General features: G+C 31.3%; 1 protein-coding gene across 4 annotated transcripts in view; it reads left to right on the top strand.

Annotated features, from left to right (window-relative positions):
* Positions 1-23,408, top strand: part of LOC134848497 (sodium/calcium exchanger 1-like) — a 49,922-nt gene that overhangs the window by 7,149 nt on the left and 19,365 nt on the right. The window lies entirely within an intron of this gene.

Here is a 23,408-nt window from a genome sequence, read left to right as displayed (position 1 = left end):
ATAGATTTTGTGTCTGGTAACGAATTAACAAGACTGCCCGCATCTGACTGTTCCAACTGCCCTGTAAAGTCTAAGAAATTGAAGAAATATTTCATTTCAAATAAAAATTTGGATTATGATTTGTCTGCTCATGATTTGTCGGCTTAGTTGCCACATCTTAATTAGAATTATTTTGCTGTATGCAGTTTTGTTTTAATTGCTTTGTATCTGTCGTTTACTCCTGCAATTTGTAATTCTACTAATTTTGCGTAGTATTTTTTCTTTGTTCAGAGTAATGAACGTAGTGAAGACTCTTATATATGTCTGCCTGATTCTTTTTTTATTTTTTTTTCCTGGAAAAAGTCTTAAAATGCTCTCATAGCTACAGATGTACTTTCATACATATTGATGCATTTAGGAATGCACTTAGGTATATATGCTTTTTTTGAGTTCAATTGAAATTCATCTGCTAAAAGTTTCGTAAACAGCACTCTCCAAAAACGAACGTGGAAATGGCGCAAAAAATTGTGAATGATTTCTAGTTTCGAAAGTGGAATTTATTTTTTCTCAAGTTAGGTTAATTTTTATCAAAAAAGCGCCAATCATAAATTGTTTTAGCAATTCAAACAGCTTAAAGGGCATCTATTTTGCATTTTAAATTTTCTTTAAACGCTGTCGAAAGTTTTTTTGGACGTATTTTCCGCAATTAGAACATCATTCGAGACAACATATTGATGTTTTTTAGTTTTGGTTTCTTCTAAAGGTTTTTTCGTTTTTGGATTTAGTTGCTCTCTTTTCCTTTCCTGTCTGCCAGCTTGAAATGTTATTTAAACGTTCAAAATCATTTTGCTAAAGTAGGTTTCTGAATACTAGATGGTAGTATGTCCGATAATAAAGGTAGTCAACGATGGTGACAAATTATATATTTTCATCATTCCTTTCATATTTGCTAGTCGAAACAGTTATCATGTTCCTTGCACCTTGTTCTTCTTGCACTTTTCAGATTATTTGAGCTGTAATCAAGTTCTTATTTGATTTCTTTAAGTTTTATACGAATTTTCGTAGAACTTTTTTATACGCTTCCTTTCTAATGCGAAATGAAATTTTAAAAAACTTATAAGACCTATACAATTCTTCTAATAGTAGCAAGCGTTATCAAATGGGAATTTACACTTTGTATCGGGTGAACTCGGTTTTAAAAAAATCATCTTAATCATTGAACAGGATGTGTTCTCTTTTTAAGTATTGAAATGGTCAAATTCTTCAAAATTCGAATTAAGCTACTGTACTATTACTACTACTATTACACTACACTATAGAAGTTATATCAGTACTCTGGAAATTGATTTTTTTTTGGATCGGTTGTATCGGGTTTGTTTTCACTGATTGAGTTTTATATTTATCGGATCACTAAGCAAATTTTTGGTTGATTCGAGGGAAGCAGAATTTTTGTGCTTTCCTCCGGATAGCACGAAACGTTAAAAATCTCAAGAATAGAATTAAAAGTTCAAAATTTTTCCTGGCAACAATTTTTTTTATTTTCGCTCCAATTTTTTTTTGAATTTTCTTTAAACGCTGTCGAACGCTTTTTGAACGTATTTTCGGCAATTAGAACATCATTCGAGACATTGATGTTTTTTAGTTTTGGTTTCTTCGAAAAGTTTTTTCCCTTTTTGGATTTAGTGGCTCTCGTTTCCTTTCCTGTCTGTCATCTTGAAATGTTATTTTAACGTTAAAAATCTTTTTGCTAAATTAGGTTTCTGTATACTAGAAGCTAGTATGTCCGATAATAAGGGAGTCAACATTGGTGACAAGTTATCTATTTTCATCGTTCCTTTCATATTTGCTAGTCGAAACAGTTATCATGTTCCTTGCACCTTCCTCTTCTTGCACTTTTTAGATTATTTGAGTTGTAATCAAGTTCTTATTTGATTTCTTTAAGTTTTATACGAATTTTCGTAAATTTTTTTTATACGCTTCCTTTCTAATGCGAGATGAATTTTTAAAAATTTTATAAGACCTATACAATTCTTCTAATACTAGCAAGCGTTATGAAATGGGAACGTAAACTTTTTTCTCGGGTTAACTCGGTTTAAAAAGATCATCTGAATCATTGAACAGGATGTGTTCTCTTTTTAAGTGTTGACATGGTCAAATTCTTCAAAATTCGAATTAAGCTACTGCACTACTACTACTACTATTACACTACACTATAGAAGTTATATCAGTACTCTTGAAATTGATTTGTTTTGGATAATTTCATTAGTCAGAGTATTACCTATTTAGCTAGGTTTTATCGGATTTGTTTTCACTGATTGAGTTTTATCTTTATAGGGTCGCTAAGCAATTTTTAGGTTGATTCGAGGGAACCATAATTTAAATGCTTTCCTCCAGATAGCACGAAACGTTAAAAATCTCAAGAATAGAATTAAAAGTTCAAAGTTTTTCATGGCAACAGTTTTCTTTTCGCTCAAAAATTTTTAGTTTTCTTTAAACGCTGTCGAACGTTTTTTTGGACGTATTTTCCGCAATTAGAACATCATTCGAGACAACATATTGATGTTTCTTAGATTTGGTATCTTCGAAAAGTTTTTTTTGTTTTTGGATTTAGTGTCTCTCGTTTCCTTTCCTGTCTGCCAGCTTGAAAAGTTATTTTAACGTTAAAAATCTTTTTGCTAAGTTAGGTTTCTGTATACTAGAAGGTAGTATGTCCGATAATAAAATTAGTCAACGTTGGTGACAAATTTTATATTTTCATCAATCCTTTCATATTTGGTAGTCGAAACATTCATCATGCTCCACGCACCTTCCTCTTCTTGCAATTTTCAGTTTATTTGAGTTGTATCAAGTTCTTATTTGATTTCTTCAAGTTTTATACGAATTTTTGTAGAACTTTTTTATACGCTTCTTTTCTAATGCGAAATCAAATGTTAAAAAGCTTGTAAGAACTATACAATTATTCTAATAGTAGCAAGCGTTATCAATTGGGAATGTACACTTTTTATCTTAAAAAAATCATTCGAATCATTGAACAGGATGTGTTCTCTATTTAAGTGTTGAGATGGTCAAATTCTTCAAAATTCGAATTAAGCTACTGCACTACTACTACTACTACTACTGTTACACTACACTATAGAACTTATATCAGTACTCTTGAAAATGATTTTTTTTTGGAAAATTTCAATAGTCAGAGTATTATCTATTTAGCTAGGTTTTATCGTGTTTGTTTTCACTGAATGAGTTTTATCTTTATCGGATCACTAAGCAAATTTTTGGTTGATTCGAGGGAACCAGAATTTGTATGCTTTCCTCCGGATAGCACGAAATGTTAAAAATGTCAAGAATAGAATTAACAGTTCAAAGTTTTTCATGGCAACAGTTTTCTTTTCGCTCAAAAATTTTTAGTTTTCTTTAAACGCTGTCGAACGTTTTTTTGGACGTATTTTCCGCAATTAGAACATCATTCGAGACAACATATTGATGTTTCTTAGATTTGGTATCTTCGAAAAGTTTTTTTCGTTTTTTGATTTAGTTGCTCTCGTTTCCTTTCCTGTCCCCCAGCTTGAATTTTTATTAAAATTTCAAAATCATTTTGCTAAAATAGGTTTCTGTATACTAGATGGTAGCATATCCGATAATAAAATTAGTCAACGCTGGTGACAAATTTTATATTTTCATCATTCCTTTCATATTTGGTAGTCGAAACATTTATCATGCTCCACGCACTTTCCTCTTCTTGCACTTTTCAGATTATTTGAGTTGTAATCAAGTTCTTATTTGATTTCTTCAAGTTTTATACGATTTTTCGTAGAGCTTTTTTATACGCTTCCTTTGTAATGCGAAATAAAATTTAAAAATTTTTATAAGACCTATACAATTCTTCTAATAGTAGCAAGCGTTATCAAATGGGAACGTACACTTTTTCTCGGGTTAACTCGGTTTAAAAAAATCATCTGAATCATTGAACAGGATATGTTCTCTAACTAAGTGTTGACATGGTCAAATTCTTCAAAATTCGAGTTAAGCTACTGCACTACTACTACTACTACTACTACTACTAATATTACACTACACTATAGAAGTTATATCAATACTCTTGAAATTGGTTTTTTTGGATAATTTCATTAGTCAGAGTATTACCTATTTAGCTAGGTTTTATCGGATTTGTTTTCACTGAATGAGTTTTATCTTTATCGGGTCACTAAACAAATTTTTGGTTGATTCGAGGGAACTAGAATTTAAATGCTTTCCTCCGGATAGCACGAAACGTTGAAAACCTCTAGAATAGAATCAAAAATTCAAAGTTTTTCATGGCAACAGTTTTTTTTTCGCTCAAAAATTTTTTGTTTTCTTTAAACGCTGTCGAAAGTTTTTGGACGTGTTTTCCGCAATTAGAAGATCATTCGAGACAACATATTCATGTTTCTTAGTTTTGGTATTTCGAAAAGTTTTTTTTCGTTTTTGGATTTAGTTGCTCTCGTTTCCTTTCCTGTCTGCCAGCTTGAAAGGTTATTTTAACGTTAAAAATCTTTTTGCTAAATTAGGTTTCTGTATACTAGAAGGAACATGTCCGATAATAAAGGTAGTCAACGATGGTGACAAATTATATATTTTCATCGTTCCTTTCATATTTGCTAGTCGAAACAGTTATCATGTTCCTTGCACCTTCCTCTTCTTGCACGTTTCAGATTATTTGAGCTGTAATCAAGTTCTTATTTGATTTCTTTAAGTTTTATACGAATTTTCGTAGAACATTTTTATACGCTTCCTTTCTAATGCGAAATGAAATTTTAAAAAAATTATAAGACCTATACAATTCTTCTAATAGTAGCAAGCGTTATCAAATGGAATTTACACTTTGTCTCGGGTGAACTCGGTTTTAAAAAAATCATCTTAATCATTGAACAGGATGTGTTCTCTTTTTAAGTGTTGACATGGTCAAATTCTTCAAAATTCGAATTAAGCTACTGCACTACTACTACTACTACTTTTACACTGCAATATAGAAGTTATCACAGTACTCTTGAAATTGGTTTTTTTTGGATAAATTCATTAGTCAGAGTATTACCTATTTAGCAAGGTTTTATCGGATTTGTTTTCACTGAATGAGTTTTATCTTTATCGGGTCACTAAACAAATTTTTGGTTGATTCGAGGGAACCAGAATTTAAATGCTTTCCTCCGGATAGCACGAAACGTTGAAAATCACTAGAATAGAATCAAAAATTCAAAGTTTTTCATGGCAACAGTTATTTTTTCGCTCAAAAATTTTTTGTTTTCTTTAAACGCTGTCGAAAGTTTTTGGACGTATTTTCCGCAATTAGAAGATCATTCGAGACAACATTTTGATGTTTCTTAGTTTTGGTATCTTCGAAAAGTTTTTTTTTCGGTTTTGTATTTAGTTGCTCTCGTTTCCTTTCCTGTCTGCCAGCTTGAAAGGTTATTTTAACGTTAAAAAACTTTTTGCTAAATTAGGTTTCTGTATACTAGAAGGAACATGTCCGATAATAAAGGTAATCAACGATGGTGACAAATTATATATTTTAATCGTTCCTTTCATATTTGCTAGTCGAAACAGTTATCATGTTCCTTGCACCTTCCTCTTCTTGCACGTTTCAGATTATTTGAGCTGTAATCAAGTTCTGATTTGATTTCTTTAAGTTTTATACGAATTTTCGTAGAACATTTTTATACGCTTCCTTTCTAATGCGAAATGAAATTTTAAAAAAATTATAAGACCTATACAATTCTTCTAATAGTAGCAAGCGTTATCAAATGGAATTTACACTTTGTCTCGGGTGAACTCGGTTTTAAAAAAATCATCTGAATCATTTAACAGGATGTGTTCTCTATTTAAGTGTTGACATGGTCAAATTCTTCAAAATTCGAATTAAGCTACTGCACTACTACTACTACTACTACTACTACTACTACTATTACACTACAATATAGAAGTTGTATCAGTACTCTCGAAGTTGATTTTTTTTGGATAATTTCATTAATCAGAGTATTACCTATTTAGCTAGGTTTCATCGGATTTGTTTTCACTGAATGAGTTTCATCTTTATCGGGTCACTAAGCAAATTTTTAGTTGAATCGAGGCAAACAATTTGTATGCTTTTCTCCGGATAGCACGAAACGTCTAAAAACCCAAGATTAGAATTTAAAGTTCAAATTTTTTCATGGCAACAATTTTTTATTTTCGCTCGACTTTTTTTTTTGAATTTTCTTTAAACGCTGTCGAACGCTTTTTGGACGTTTTTTCCGCAATTAGAACATCATTCGAGACATTTTGATGTTTTTTAGTTTTGGTTTCTTCGAAAAGTTTTTTCCCTTTTTGCATTTAGTGGCTCTCGTTTCCTTTCCTGTCTGCCAGCTTGAAATGTTATTTTAACGTTCAAAATCTTTTTGCTAAATTAGGTTTCTGTATACTAGAAGGTAGAATGTCCAATAATAAAGGTAGTCAACGATGGTGACAAATTATATGTTTTCATCGTTCCTTTCATATTTGCTAGTCGAAACAGTTATCATGTTCCTTGCACCTTCCTCTTCTTGCACTTTTCAGATTATTTGAGTTATAATTAATGTCTTATTTGATTTCTTTAAGTTTTATATGCATTTTCGTAGAACTTTTTTATACGCTTCCTTTCTAATGCGAGATAAAATTTTAAAAATTTTATAAGAATTATACAATTCTTCTAATAGTAGCAAGCGTTATCAAATGGGAACGTACACTTTTTCTCGGGTTAACTCGGTTTAAAAAATCATCTGAATCATTTAACAGGATGTGTTCTCTATTTAAGTGTTGACATGGTCAAATTCTTCAAAATTCGAATTAAGCTGCTGCACTACTACTACTACTACTATTACACTACTCTATAGAAGTTGTATCAGTACTCTTGAAGTTGATTTTTTTTTGGATAATTTCATTAGTCAGAGTATTACCTATTTAGCTAGGTTTCATCGGATTTGTTTTCACTGAATTAGTTTCATCTTAATCGGGTCACTAAGCAAATTTTTAGTTGAATGGAGGCAAACAATTTGTATGCTTTCCTCCGGATAGCACGAAACGTCTAAAAACTCAAGATTAGATTTTAAAGTTCAAAATTTTTCAGGCAACAATTTTTTATTTTTGCTCAATTTTTTTGTTGAATTTTCTTTAAACGCTGTCAAACGCTTTTTGGACGTATTTTCCGAAATTAGAACATCATTCGAGACATTTTGATGTTTTTTAGTTTTGGTTTCTTCGAAAAGTTTTTTCCCTTCTTGCATTTAGTGGCTCTCGTTTCCTTTCCTGTCTGCCAGCTTGAAATGTTATTTTAACGTTCAAAATCTTTTTGCTAAATTAGGTTTCTGTATACTAATAGGTAGTAGGTCCGATAATAATGGTAGTCAACGTTGGTGACAAATTATGTATTTTCATCATTCCTTTCATATTTGGTAGTCGAAACATTTATCAGGCTCCACGCATCTTCCTCTTTTTGCACTTTTCAGGTTATTTGAGTTATAATCAAGTTCTTATTTGATTTCTTCAAGTTTTATACGAATTTTCGTTGAGCTTTTTTATACGCTTCCTTTGTAATGCGAAATAAAATTTAAAAAAATTTATAAGACCTATACAATTCTTCTAATAGTAGCAAGCGTTATCAAATGGGAACGTACACTTTTTCTCGGGTTAACTCGGTTTAAAAAAATCATCTGAATCATTGAACAGGATGTGTTCTCTATTTAAGTGTTGACATGGTCAATTTCTTCAAAATTCGAATTAAGCTACTGCACTACTACTACTACTACTACTTTTACACTGCAATATAGAAGTTATCACAGTACTCTTGAAATTGTTTTTTTTTGGATAAATTCATTAGTCAGAGTATTACCTATTTAGCAAGGTTTTATCGGATTTGTTTTCACTGAATGAGTTTTATCTTTATCGGGTCACTAAACAAATTTTTGGTTGATTCGAGGGAACCAGAATTTAAATGTTTTCCTCCGGATAGCACGAAACGTTGAAAATATCTAGAATAGAATCAAAAATTCAAAGTTTTTCATGGCAACAGTTTTTTTGCTCAATAATTTTTAATTTTCTTTAAACGCTGTCGAAAGTTTTTTTGGACGTATTTTCCACAATTAGAACATCATTCGAGACAACATATTGATGTTTCTTAGTTTTGGTTTCTTCGAAAAGTATTTTTTCGTTTATGGATTTAGTTGCTCTCGTTTCCTTTCCTGTCTGCCAGCTTGAAAGGTTATTTTAACGTTAAAAATCTTTTTGCTAAATTAGGTTTCTGTATACTAAAAGGTAGTATGTCCGATAATAAAGGTAGTCAACGATGGTGACAAGTTATATATTTTTATCGTTCCTTCCATATTTGCTAGTCGAAACAGTTATCATGTTCCTTACACCTTCCTCTTCTTGCACTTTTCAGATTATTTGAGTTGTAATCAAGTTCTTTTTTGATTACTTTAAGTTTTATACGAATTTTCATAGAACTTTTTTATACGCTTCCTTTCTAATGCGAGATAAAATTTTAAAAATTTTATAAGACCTACACAGTTCTTCTAATAGTAGCAAGCGTTATAAAATGGGAACGTACACTTTTTCTCGGGTTAACTCGGTTTAAAAAATCTTCCGAATCATTGAACAGGATGTGTTCTCTATTTAAGTGTTGACATGGTCAAATTCGTCAAAGTTCGAATTAAGCTACTGCACTACTACTACTACTACTACTACTACTACTACTACTACTACTACTACTATTACACTACACTATAGAAGTTATATCAGTACTCTTGAAGTTGATTTTTTTGGATAATTTTATTAGTCAGATAATTACCTATTTAGCTAGGTTTTATCGGATTTGTGTTCACTGAATGAGTTTTATCTTTATCGGGTCACTAAGCAAATTTTTGGTTGAATTGAGGGAACCAGAATTGGTATGCTTTCCTCCGGATAGCACGAAACGTCTAAAATCTCAAGATTAGAATTTAAAGTTCAAAATTTTTCGTGGCTACAATTTTTTATTTTCGCTCGAGTTTTTTTTGAATTTTCTTTAAATGCTGTCGAACGCTTTTTGGACGTATTTTCCGCAGTTAGAACATCATTCGAGACATATTGATATTTTTTAGTTTTATTTTCTTCGAAAAGTTTTTTTCCTTTTTGCATTTAGTGGATCTCGTTTCCTTTCCTGTCTGCCAGCTTGAAATGTTATTTTAACATTCAAAATCTTTTTGCTAAATTAGGTTTCTGTATACTAGAAGGTAATATGTCCGATAATAAAGGTAGTCAACGTTGGTGACAAATTATGTGTTTTCATCATTCCTTTCATATTTGCTAGTCGAAACAGTTATCATGTTCCTTGCACCTTCCTCTTCTTGCACTTTTCAGATTATTTGAGTTGTAATCAAGTTCTTATTTGATTTCTTCAAGTTTTATACGAATTTTTGTAGAACTTTTCTTTACACGCTTCCTTTCTATTGCAAGATAATATTTTAAAAAAATTTTAAGACCTATACAATTCTTCTAATAGTAGCAAGCGTTATCAAACGGAAACGTACACTTTTTTTCGGGTTAACTCGGTTTAAAAAATCATCTGAATCATTGAACTGGATGTGTTCTCTGTTTAAGTGTTGACACGGTCAAATTCTTCAAAATTCAAATTAAGCTACTGCACTACTACTACTACTACTACTACTACTATTACACTACACTATAGAAGTTATATCAGTACTCTTGAAGTTGATTTTTTTGGATAATTTCATTAGTCAGATAATTACCTATTTAGCTAGGTTTTATCGGATTTGTGTTCACTGAATGAGTTTCATCTTAATCGGGTCACTAAGCAAATTTTTGGTTGAATTGAGGGAACCAGAATTAGTATGCTTTCCTCCGGATAGCACGAAACGTCTAAAACCTCAAGATTAGAATTTAAAGTTCAAAATTTTTCGTGGCTACAATTTTTTATTTTCGCTCGAGTTTTTTTTTGAATTTTCTTTAAATGCTGTCGAACGCTTTTTGGACGTATTTTCCGCAGTTAGAACATCATTCGAGACATATTGATATTTTTTAGTTTTAGTTTCTTCGAAAAGTTTTTTTCCTTTTTGCATTTAGTGGATCTCGTTTCCTTTCCTGTCTGCCAGCTTGAAATGTTATTTTAACGTTCAAAATCTTCTTGCTAAATTAGGTTTCTGTATACTAGAAGGTAATATGTCCGATAATAAAGGTAGTCAACGTTGGTGACAAATTATGTATTTTCATCATTCCTTTCATATTTGCTAGTCGAAACAGTTATCATGTTCCTTGCACCTTCCTCTTCTTGCACTTTTCAGATTATTTGAGTTGTAATCAAGTTCTTATTTGATTTCTTCAAGTTTTATACGAATTTTTGTAGAACTTTTCTTTACACGCTTCCTTTCTATTGCAAGATAATATTTTAAAAAAATTTTAAGACCTATACAATTCTTCTAATAGTAGCAAGCGTTATCAAACGGAAACGTACACTTTTTTTCGGGTTAACTCGGTTTAAAAAATCATCTGAATCATTGAACTGGATGTGTTCTCTGTTTAAGTGTTGACACGGTCAAATTCTTCAAAATTCAAATTAAGCTACTGCACTACTACTACTACTACTACTACTACTATTACACTACACTATAGAAGTTATATCAGTACTCTTGAAGTTGATTTTTTTGGATAATTTCATTAGTCAGATAATTACCTATTTAGCTAGGTTTTATCGGATTTGTGTTCACTGAATGAGTTTCATCTTAATCGGGTCACTAAGCAAATTTTTGGTTGAATTGAGGGAACCAGAATTAGTATGCTTTCCTCCGGATAGCACGAAACGTCTAAAACCTCAAGATTAGAATTTAAAGTTCAAAATTTTTCGTGGCTACAATTTTTTATTTTCGCTCGAGTTTTTTTTTGAATTTTCTTTAAATGCTGTCGAACGCTTTTTGGACGTATTTTCCGCAGTTAGAACATCATTCGAGACATATTGATATTTTTTAGTTTTAGTTTCTTCGAAAAGTTTTTTTCCTTTTTGCATTTAGTGGATCTCGTTTCCTTTCCTGTCTGCCAGCTTGAAATGTTATTTTAACGTTCAAAATCTTCTTGCTAAATTAGGTTTCTGTATACTAGAAGGTAATATGTCCGATAATAAAGGTAGTCAACGTTGGTGACAAATTATGTATTTTCATCATTCCTTTCATATTTGCTAGTCGAAACAGTTATCATGTTCCTTGCACCTTCCTCTTCTTGCACTTTTCAGATTATTTGAGTTGTAATCAAGTTCTTATTTGATTTCTTCAAGTTTTATACGAATTTTTGTAGAACTTTTCTTTACACGCTTCCTTTCTATTGCAAGATAATATTTTTAAAAAATTTTAAGACCTATACAATTCTTCTAATAGTAGCAAGCGTTATCAAACGGAAACGTACACTTTTTTTCGGGTTAACTCGGTTTAAAAAATCATCCGAATCATTGAACTGGATGTGTTCTCTATTTAAGTGTTGACACGGTCAAATTCTTCAAAATTCAAATTAAGCTACTGCACTACTACTACTAATACTACTACTATTACACTACACTATAGAAGTTATATCAGTACTCTTGAAGTTGATTTTTTTGGATAATTTCATTAGTCAGATAATTACCTATTTAGCTAGGTTTTTTCGGATTTGTGTTCACTGAATGAGTTTCATCTTAATCGGGTCACTAAGCAAATTTTTGGTTGAATTGAGGGAACCAGAATTAGTATGCTTTCCTCCGGATAGCACGAAACGTCTAAAACCTCAAGATTAGAATTTAAAGTTCAAAATTTTTCGTGGCTACAATTTTTTATTTTCGCTCGAGTTTTTTTCTGAATTTTCTTTAAATGCTGTCGAACGCTTTTTAGACGTATTTTCCGCAGTTAGAACATCATTCGCGACATATTGATGTTTTTTAGTTTTAGTTTCTTCGAAAAGTTTTTTTCCTTTTTGCATTTAGTGGATCTCGTTTCATTTCCTGTCTGCCAGCTTGAAATGTTATTTTAACGTTCAAAATCTTTTTGCTAAATTAGGTTTCTGTATACTAGAAGGTAATATGTCCGATAATAAAGTTAGTCAACGTTGGTGACAAATTATGTATTTTCATCATTCCTTTCATATTTGCTAGTCGAAACAGTTATCATGTTCCTTGCACCTTCCTCTTCTTGCACTTTTCAGATTATTTGAGTTGTAATCAAGTTCTTATTTGATTTCTTCAAGTTTTATACGAATTTTTGTAGAACTTTTCTTTACACGCTTCCTTTCTATTGCGAGATAAAATTTAAAAAAAATTTTAAGACCGTTACAATTCTTCTAATAGTAGCAAGCGTTATCAAATGGAAACGTACACTTTTTTTCGGGTTAACTCGGTTTAAAAAATCATCTGAATCATTGGACTGGATGTGTTCTCTATTTAAGTGTTGACACGGTCAAATTCTTCAAAATTCAAATTAAGCTACTGCACTACTACTACTATTACACTACACTATAGAAGTTTTATCAGTTCTCTTGAAATTGATTGTTTTTGGATAATTTCATTACTCAGAGTATTACCTAATTAGCTACGTTTTATCGGGTTTGTTTTCACTAAATGAGTTTTATCACTATCGTATCACTAAGCAAATTTTTGGTTGAATTGAGGGAACCAGAATTTGTATGCTTTCCTCCGGATAGCACGAAACGTCTAAAAACTCAAGATTAGAATTTAAAGTTCAAAACTTTTCTTAGCAACAATTTTTTTTTTCGCTCGAATTTTTTTTTTGAATTTTGTTTAAACGCTGTCGAACGCTTTTTGGACGCATTTTCCGCAATTAGAACATCATTCGAGACATATTGATGTTTTTAATTTTGGTTTCTTCGAAAAGTTTTTTCCCTTTTTGCCTTTAGTGGCTCTCGTTTCCTTTCCTGTCTGCCAGCTTGAAATGTTATTTTAACGTTCAAAATCTTTTTGCTAAATTAGGTTTCTGTATACTAGAAGGTAGTATGTCCGATAATAAAGGTAGTCAACGATGGTGACAAATTCTGTGTTTTCATGATTCCTTTCATATTTGGTAGTCGAAACATTTATCATGCTCCACGCACCTTCCTCTTCTTGCACTTTTCAGATTATTTGAGTTGTAATCAAGTTCTTATTTGATTTCTTCAAGTTTTATACGAATTTTTGTAGAACTTTTCTTTACACGCTTCCTTTCTATTGCGAGATAATATTTAAAAAAAAATTTAAGACCTATACAATTCTTCTAATAGTAGCAAGCGTTATCAAATGGAAACGTACACTTTTTTTCGGGTTAACTCGGTTTAAAAAATCATCTGAATCATTTAACTGGATGTGTTCTCTATTTAAGTGTTGACACGGTCAAGTTCTTCAAAATTCAAATTAAGCTACTGCACTACTACTACTACTACTACTACTACTACTATTTCACTACACTATAGAAGTTATATCAGTACTCTTAAAATTGATTTTTTTTTGGATAATTTCATTACTCAGAGTATTACCTAATTAGCTACGTTTTATCGGGTTTGTTTTCACTAAATGAGTTTTATCACTATCGTATCACTAAGCAAATTTTTGGTTGAATTGAGGGAACCAGAATTTGTATGCTTTCCTCCGGATAGCACGAAACGTCTAAAAACTCAAGATTAGAATTTAAAGTTCAAAATTTTTCTTGGCAACAATTTTTTTTTCGCTCGAATTTTTTTTTTTGAATTTCATTTAAACGCTGTCGAACGCTTTTTGGACGTATTTTCCGCAATTAGAACATCATTCGAGACATTTTGATAATTTTAATTTTGGTTTCTTCGAAAAGTTTTTTCCCTTTTTGCCTTTAGTGGCTCTCGTTTCCTTTCCTGTCTGCCAGCTTGAAATGTTATTTTAACATTCAAAATCTTTTTGCTAAATTAGGTTTCTGTATACTAGAAGGTAGTATGTCCGATAATAAAGGTAGTCAACGATGGTGACAAATTATGTATTTTCATGATTCCTTTCATATTTGGTAGTCGAAACATTTATCATGCTCCACGCACCTTCCTCTTCTTGCAATTTTCAGGTTATTTGAGTTGTAATCAAGTTCTTATTTGATTTCTTCAAGTTTTTTTCGAATTTTCGTAGAACATAAAATTTAAAAAGTGGTTTATAAGAACTTTAAAATTATTCTAATAGTAGCAAGCGTTATCAAATGGGAATGTACACTTTTTGTCGGGTTAACTCGGTTTAAAAAAATCATCTGAATCATTGAACAGGATGTGTTCTCTATTTAAGTGTTGACATGGTCAAATTTTTCAAAATTCGAATTAAGCTACTGCACTACTACTACTATTACACTACACTATGAAAGTTATATCAGTACTCTTGATTTTGTTTTTTTTTTGGAAATTTTCAATAGTCAGAGTATTACCTATTTAGCTAGGTTTTATCGGGTTTGTTTTCACTGAATGTCTTTTATCTTTATCGGATCACTAAGCAAGTTTTCGGTTGATTCGAGGGAACCAGAATTTGTATGCTTTCCTCCGGATAGCACGAAACGTTAAAAATCTCTAGAATAGAATCAAATATTCAAAGTTTTTCATGGCAACAGTTTTTTTTTCGCTCAAAAATTTTTTGTTTTCTTTAAACGCTGTCGAAAGTTTTTGGACGTGTTTTCCGCAATTAGAAAATCATTCGAGACAACATATTGATGTTTCTTAGTTTTCGTATCTTCGAAAAGTTTTTTTCGTTTTTGGATTTAGTTGCTCTCGTTTCCTTTCCTGTCTGCCAGCTTGAAATATTATTTAAACGTTCAAAATCCATTTGCTAAAATAGGTTTCTGTATACTAGATGGTAGCATATCCGATAATGAAGTTAGTCAACGTTGGTGACAAATTTTCTATTTTCATCAATCCTTTCATATTTGGTAGTCGAAACATTCATCATGCTCCACGCACCTTCCTCTTCTTGCAATTTTCAGGTTATTTGAGTTGTATCAAGTTCTTATTTGATTTCTTCAAGTTTTATACGAATTTTCGTGGAACTTTTTTATACGCTTCTTTTCCAATGCAAAATAAAATTTTAAAAAGTTTTTAAGAACTATACAATTATTCTAATAGTAGCAAATGGGAATGTACGCTTTTTCTCGGGTTAACTCGGTTTAAAAAATTATCTGCGTCATTGAACAGGATGTGTTCTATTTAAGTGTTCACATGGTCAAATTCTTCAAAAATCGAATTAAGCTACTGCACTACTACTACTATTACACTACACTATAGAAGTTATATCAGTACTCTTGCAATTGATTTTTTTTTGTTGAAAGTTTCAATAGTCAGAGTATTACCTATTTAGCTAGGTTTTATCGGGTTTGTTTTCACTGAATGAGTTTTATCTTTATCGGATTACTAAGCAAGTTTTTGGTTGATTCGAGGGAACCAGAATTTATATGCTTTCCTCCGGATAGCACGAAACGTCTAAAAACTCAAGATTAGAATTTAAAGTTCAAAATTTTTCATGGCTACAATTTTTTATTTTCGTTCGAGTTTTTTTTTGAATTTTCTTTGAACGCTGTCGAACGCTTTCTGCACGTATTTCCCGCAATTAGAACATCATTCGAGACATATTGATGTTTTTTAGTTTTGGTTTCTTCGAAAATTTTTTTCCCTTTTTGCATTTAGTGGCTCTCGTTTCCTTTCCTGTCTCCCAGCTTGAAATTTTATTTAAACGTTCAAAATCATTTTGCTAAAATAGGTTTCTGTATACTAGATGGTAGCATATCCGATAATGAAGTTAGTCAAGGTTGTTGACAAATTTTCTATTTTCATCAATCCTTTCATATTTGGTAGTCGAAACGTTTATCATGCTCCACGCACCTTCCTCTTCTTGCAATTTTCAGGTTATTTGAGTTGTAATCAAGTTATTATTTGATTTCTTCAAGTTTTATACGAATTTTCGTAGAGCTTTTTATACGCTTCCTTTGTAATGCGAAGTAAAATTTAAAAAAGTTTATAAGACCTATACAATTATTCTAATAGTAGCAAGCGTTATCAAATGGGAATATCCACTTTTTCTCGGGTTAACTCGGTTTAAAAAAAATCATCTGAATCATTGAACAGGATGTGTTCTCTAGTTAAGTGTTGACTTGGTCAAATTCTTCAAATTTCGCATTAAGCTACTCCAGTACTACTATTACAGTACACTATAGAAGTTATATCAGTTCTCTTGAAATTGATTTGTTTTGGATAATTTCATTAGTCAGAGTATTACCTATTTAGCTAGGTTTTATCGGATTTGTTTTCACTGATTGAGTTTTATCTTTATCGGATCACTAAGCAAGTTTTTGGTTGATTCGAGGGAACCAGAATTTGTATGCTTTCCTCCGGATAGCACGAAACGTCTAAAAACTCAAGATTAGAATTTAAAGTTCAAAATTTTTCATGGCTACAATTTTTTATTTTCGTTCGAGTTTTTTTTTTGAATTTTCTTTAAACGCTGTCGAACGCTTTCTGGACGTATTTCCCGCAATTAGAACATCATTCGAGACATATTGATGTTTTTTAGTTTTGGTTTCTTCGAAAAGTTTTTCCCTTTTTGCATTTAGTGGCTCTCGTTTCCTTTCCTGTCTCCCAGCTTGAAATTTTATTTAAACGTTCAAAATCATTTTGCTAAAATAGGTTTCTGTATACTAGATGGTAGCATATCCGATAATGAAGTTATTCAACGTTGGTGACAAATTTTATATTTTCATCATTCCTTTCATATTTGGTAGTCGAAACATTTATCATGCTCCACGCACTTTCCTCTTCTTGCACTTTTCAGATTATTTGAGTTGTAATCAAGTTCTTATTTGATTTCTTCAAGTTTTATACGAATTTTCGTAGAGCTTTTTTATACGATTCCTTTGTAATGCGAAATAAAATTTAAAAAATTTTATAAGACCTATACAATTCTTCTAATAGTAGCAAGCGTTATCAACTGGGAATATACACTTTTTCTCGGGTTAACTCGGTTTTAAAAAAATCATCTGAATCATTGAACAGGATGTGTTCTCTAGTTAAGTGTTGACATGGTCAAATTCTTCAAATTTCGCATTAAGCTACTCCAGTACTACTATTACAGTACACTATAGAAGTTATATCAGTTCTCTTGAAATTGATTTGTTTTGGATAAATTCATTAGTCAGAGTATTACCTATTTAGCTAGGTTTTATCGGATTTGTTTTCACTGATTGAGTTTTATCTTTATCGGATCACTAAGCAAATTTTTGGTTGATTCGAGGGAACCAGAATTTGTATGCTTTCCTCCGGATAGCACGAAACGTCTAAAAACTCAAGATTAGTTTTAAAGTTCAAAATTTTTCATGGCTACAATTTTTTTATTTTCGTTCGAGTTTTTTTTTTGAATTTTCTTTAAACGCTGTCGAACGCTTTCTGGACGTATTTCCCGCAATTAGAACATCATTCGTGACATATTGATGTTTTTTAGTTTTGGTTTCTTCGAAAAGTTTTTCCCTTTTTGCATTTAGTGGCTCTCGTTTCCTTTCCTGTCTCCCAGCTTGAAATTTTATTTAAACGCTCAAAATCATTTTGCTAAAATAGGTTTCTGTATACTAGATGGTAGCATATCCGATAATGAAGTTATTCAACGTTGGTGACAAATTTTATATTTTCATCATTCCTTTCATATTTGGTAGTCGAAACATTTATCATGCTCCACGCACCTCCTCTTCTTGCAATTTTCAGGTTATTTGAGTTGTAATCAAGTTATTATTTGATTTCTTCAAGTTTTATACGAATTTTCGTAGAGCTTTTTATACGCTTCCTTTGTAATGCGAAGTAAAATTTAAAAAAGTTTATAAGACCTATACAATTATTCTAATAGTAGCAAGCGTTATCAAATGGGAATATCCACTTTTTCTCGGGTTAATTCGGTTTAAAAAAAATCATCTGAATCATTGAACAGGATGTGTTCTCTAGTTAAGTGTTGACTTGGTCAAATTCTTCAAATTTCGCATTAAGCTACTCCAGTACTACTATTACAGTACACTATAGAAGTTATATCAGTTCTCTTGAAATTGATTTGTTTTGGATAATTTCATTAGTCAGAGTATTACCTATTTAGCTAGGTTTTATCGGATTTGTTTTCACTGATTGAGTTTTAACTTTATCGGATCACTAAGCAAATTTTTGGTTGATTCGAGGGAACCAGAATTTGTATGCTTTCCTCCGGATAGCACGAAACGTCTAAAAACTCAAGATTAGAATTTAAAGTTCAAAATTTTTCATGGCTACATTTTTTTATTTTCGTTCGAGTTTTTTTTTTAATTTTCTTTAAACGCTGTCGAACGCTTTCTGGACGTATTTCCCGCAATTAGAACATCATTCGAGACATATTGATGTTTTTTAGTTTTGGTTTCTTCGAAAAGTTTTTCCCTTTTTGCATTTAGTGGCTCTCGTTTCCTTTCCTGTCTCCCAGCTTGAAATTTTATTTAAACGTTCAAAATCATTTTGCTAAAATAGGTTTCTGTATACTAGATGGTAGCATATCCGATAATGAAGTTATTCAACGTTGGTGACAAATTTTATATTTTCATCATTCCTTTCATATTTGGTAGTCGAAACATTTATCATGCTCCACGCACTTTCCTCTTCTTGCACTTTTCAGATTATTTGAGTTGTAATCAAGTTCTTATTTGATTTCTTCAAGTTTTATACGAATTTTCGTAGAGCTTTTTTATACGATTCTTTTGTAATGCAAAATAAAAATTAAAAAATTTTATAAGACCTATACAATTCTTCTAATAGTAGCAAGCGTTATCAAATGGGAATATCCACTTTTTCTCGGGTTAATTCGGTTTAAAAAAAATCATCTGAATCATTGAACAGGATGTGTTCTCTAGTTAAGTGTTGACATGGTCAAATTCTTCAAATTTCGCATTAAGCTACTCCAGTACTACTATTACAGTACACTATAGAAGTTATATCAGTTCTCTTGAAATTGATTTTTTTTCTGGATCAATTCAATAGTCAGAGTGTTACCTATTTAGCTAGGTTTTATCGGGTTAGTTTTCACTGAATGAATTTTATCTTTATCGGATCATTAAGCAAGTTTTCGGTTGATTCGAGGGAACCAGATTTTGTATGCTTTCCTCCGGATAACACGAAACGTTAAAAATCTCTAGAATAGAATCAAAAATTCAAAGTTTTTTATGGCAACAGTTTTTTTTTCGCTCAAAAATTTTTTGTTTTCTTTAAACGCTGTCGAAAGTTTTTGGACGTATTTTCCGCAATTAGAAAATCATTCGAGACAGCATATTGAAGTTTCTTAGTTTTGGTATCTTCGAAAAGTTTTTTTCGTTTTTGGATTTAGTTGCTCTCGTTTCCTTTCCTGTCTGCCAGCTTGAAATATTATTTAAACGTTGAAAATCCATTTGCTAAAATAGGTTTCTGTATACTAGATGGTAGCATATCCGATAATGAAGTTAGTCAACGTTGGTGACAAATTTTCTATTTTCATCAATCCTTTCATATTTGGTAGTCGAAACATTCATCATGCTCCACGCACCTTCCTCTTCTTGCAATTTTCAGGTTATTTGAGTTGTATCAAGTTCTTATTTGATTTCTTCAAGTTTTATACGAATTTTCGTGGAACTTTTTTATACGCTTCTTTTCCAATGCAAAAAAAAATTTTAAAAAGTTTATAAGAACTATACAATTATTCTAATAGTAGCAAGCGTTATCAAATGGGAATGTACACTTTTTGTCGGGTTAACTCGGTTTAAAAAAATTATCTGAATCATTGAACAGGATGTGTTCTATTTAAGTGTTCACATGGTCAAATTCTTCAAAATTCGATTTAAGCTACTGCACTACTACTACTACTATTACACTACACTATAGAAGTTATATCAGTACTCTTGCAATTGATTTTTTTTGTTGAAAGTTTCAATAGTCAGAGTATTACCTATTTAGCTAGGTTTTATCGGGTTTGTTTTCACTGAATGAGTTTTATCTTTATCGGATCACTAAGCAAATTTTTGGTTGATTTGAGGGAACCAGAATTTGTATGCTTTCCTCCGGATAGCACGAAATGTCTAAAAACTCAAGATTAGAATTTAAAGTTCAAAATTTTTCAGGGCTACAATTTTTTATTTTCGTTCGAGTTTTTTTTTTGATTTTTCTTTAAACGCTGTCGAACGCTTTCTGGACGTATTTCCCGCAATAAGAACATCATTCGAGACATATTGATGTTTTTTAGTTTTGGTTTCTTCGAAAAGTTTTCCCCTTTTTGCAATTAGTGGCTCTCGTTTCCTTTCCTGTCTCCCAGCTTGAAATTTTATTTAAACGTTCAAAATCATTTTGCTAAAATAGGTTTCTGTATACTAGATGGTAGCATATCCGATAATGAAGTTAGTCAACGTTGGTGACAAATTTTATATTTTCATCATTCCTTTCATATTTGGTAGTCGAAACATTTATCATGCTCCACGCACTTTCCTCTTCTTGCACTTTTCAGATTATTTGAGTTGTAATCAAGTTCTTATTTGATTTCTTCAAGTTTTATACGAATTTTCGTAGAGCTTTTTTATACGCTTCCTTTGTAATGCGAAATAAAATTTAAAAAAGTTTATAAGACCTATACAATTATTCTAATAGTAGCAAGCGTTATCAAATGGGAATATCCACTTTTTCTCGGGTTAATTCGGTTTTAAAAAAATCATCTGAATCATTGAACAGGATGTGTTCTCTAGTTAAGTGTTGACTTGGTCAAATTCTTCAAATTTCGCATTAAGCTACTCCAGTACTACTATTACAGTACACTATAGAAGTTATATCAGTTCTCTTGAAATTGATTTGTTTTGGATAATTTCATTAGTCAGAGTATTACCTATTTAGCTAGGTTTTATCGGATTTGTTTTCACTGATTGAGTTTTAACTTTATCGGATCACTAAGCAAATTTTTGGTTGATTCGAGGGAACCAGAATTTGTATGCTTTCCTCCGGATAGCACGAAACGTCTAAAAACTCAAGATTAGAATTTAAAGCTAAAATTTTTCATGGCTACATTTTTTTATTTTCGTTCGAGTTTTTTTTTGAATTTTCTTTAAACGCTGTCGAACGCTTTCTGGACGTATTTCCCGCAATTAGAACATCATTCGAGACATATTGATGTTTTTTAGTTTTGGTTTCTTCGAAAAGTTTTTCCCTTTTTGCATTTAGTGGCTCTCGTTTCCTTTCCTGTCTCCCAGCTTGAAATTTTATTTAAACGTTCAAAATCATTTTGCTAAAATAGGTTTCTGTATACTAGATGGTAGCATATCCGATAATGAAGTTATTCAACGTTGGTGACAAATTTTATATTTTCATCATTCCTTTCATATTTGGTAGTCGAAACATTTATCATGCTCCACGCACTTTCCTCTTCTTGCACTTTTCAGATTATTTGAGTTGTAATCAAGTTCTTATTTGATTTCTTCAAGTTTTATACGAATTTTCGTAGAGCTTTTTTATACGATTCTTTTGTAATGCGAAATAAAAATTAAAAAATTTTATAAGACCTATACAATTCTTCTAATAGTAGCAAGCGTTATCAAATGGGAATATCCACTTTTTCTCGGGTTAATTCGGTTTAAAAAAATCATCTGAATCATTGAACAGGATGTGTTCTCTAGTTAAGTGTTGACATGGTCAAATTCTTCAAATTTCACATTAAGCTACTCCAGTACTACTATTACAGTACACTATAGAAGTTATATCAGTTCTCTTGAAATTGATTTTTTTTCTGGATCAATTCAATAGTCAGAGTGTTACCTATTTAGCTAGGTTTTATCGGGTTAGTTTTCACTGAATGAATTTTATCTTTATCGGATCATTAAGCAAGTTTTCGGTTGATTCGAGGGAACCAGATTTTGTATGCTTTCCTCCGGATAACACGAAACGTTAAAAATCTCTAGAATAGAATCAAAAATTCAAAGTTTTTTATGGCAACAGTTTTTTTTTCGCTCAAAAATTTTTTGTTTTCTTTAAACGCTGTCGAAAGTTTTTGGACGTATTTTCCGCAATAAGAACATCATTCGAGACATATTGATGTTTTTTAGTTTTGGTTTCTTCGAAAAGTTTTCCCCTTTTTGCAATTAGTGGCTCTCGTTTCCTTTCCTGTCTCCCAGCTTGAAATTTTATTTAAACGTTCAAAATCATTTTGCTAAAATAGGTTTCTGTATACTAGATGGTAGCATATCCGATAATGAAGTTAGTCAACGTTGGTGACAAATTTTATATTTTCATCATTCCTTTCATATTTGGTAGTCGAAACATTTATCATGCTCCACGCACTTTCCTCTTCTTGCACTTTTCAGATTATTTGAGTTGTAATCAAGTTCTTATTTGATTTCTTCAAGTTTTATACGAATTTTCGTAGAGCTTTTTTATACGCTTCCTTTGTAATGCGAAATAAAATTTAAAAAATTTTATAAGACCTATACAATTCTTCTAATAGTAGCAAGCGTTATCAAATGGGAATATACACTTTTTCTCGGGTTAACTCGGTTTAAAAAAAATCATCTGAATCATTGAACAGGATGTGTTCTCTAGTTAAGTGTTGACATGGTCAAATTCTTCAAATTTCGAATTAAGCTACTCCAGTACTACTATTACAGTACACTATAGAAGTTATATCAGTTCTCTTGAAATTGATTTTTTTTCTGGATCAATTCAATAGTCAGAGTGTTACCTATTTAGCTAGGTTTTATCGGGTTAGTTTTTCACTGAATGAATTTTATTTTTATGCAGATGCAACTAATTGTTATTTAAATTGACAGTAATTTTGATTAATTCCTTTTATTTTGAATTTAAGGTTAGGAGGTCGTCAATACTCGATTTTTACACATATGCGCTTCAGGGTCGGGCGATGTAAAAACTCAAAGCTTTGTAGCTGAGATTTTTTGTGAGAGTTAAGTTTTCTGCTCATGGGCGTTTAGCTAAATTTTGTCGACTTAAGTACTGCTAGATAAGTTTTTCTTTTAATTCTTTTTTAACGCTGACAATTTTGTTGCAAGACATGTTTTGTTCAAATTGAAATTTATTTGTTTTTGAACTAATTTTTGGTTTGATGGCTTTCGTCTCCTTTTCTGGCTGATAAATTACCATGCGATGTTTGTGATGTATCGCTCGCAACTGATGCGAATATCTGCTTTGCCTCAGCTAATTTTTGAAAATATTTGAATATCCTGGTGGTGTTTTGATTGATTTCAAGAGATTGCCAGAAAATTACAGCTGCTATTGGTCTGTTTCAGTTTCCAATACTGCAGTCTAAAATATATTTTATCCCATATACAAGAGTTGAGCTTACTGTTTGTCAGCAAGCATTTTGTTTAAAATAATCTGTGCTACTTGGACTGCAACCGGGTACATATTTTTACTTCCAATTTTTTATAAGTAGC

This window comes from Symsagittifera roscoffensis, chromosome 1, assembly GCF_963678635.1.
Source record: "Symsagittifera roscoffensis chromosome 1, txSymRosc1.1, whole genome shotgun sequence".
NCBI classification, from domain to species: domain Eukaryota; kingdom Metazoa; phylum Xenacoelomorpha; order Acoela; family Convolutidae; genus Symsagittifera; species Symsagittifera roscoffensis.
This window is presented reverse-complemented; position numbering and strand designations above follow the sequence as displayed.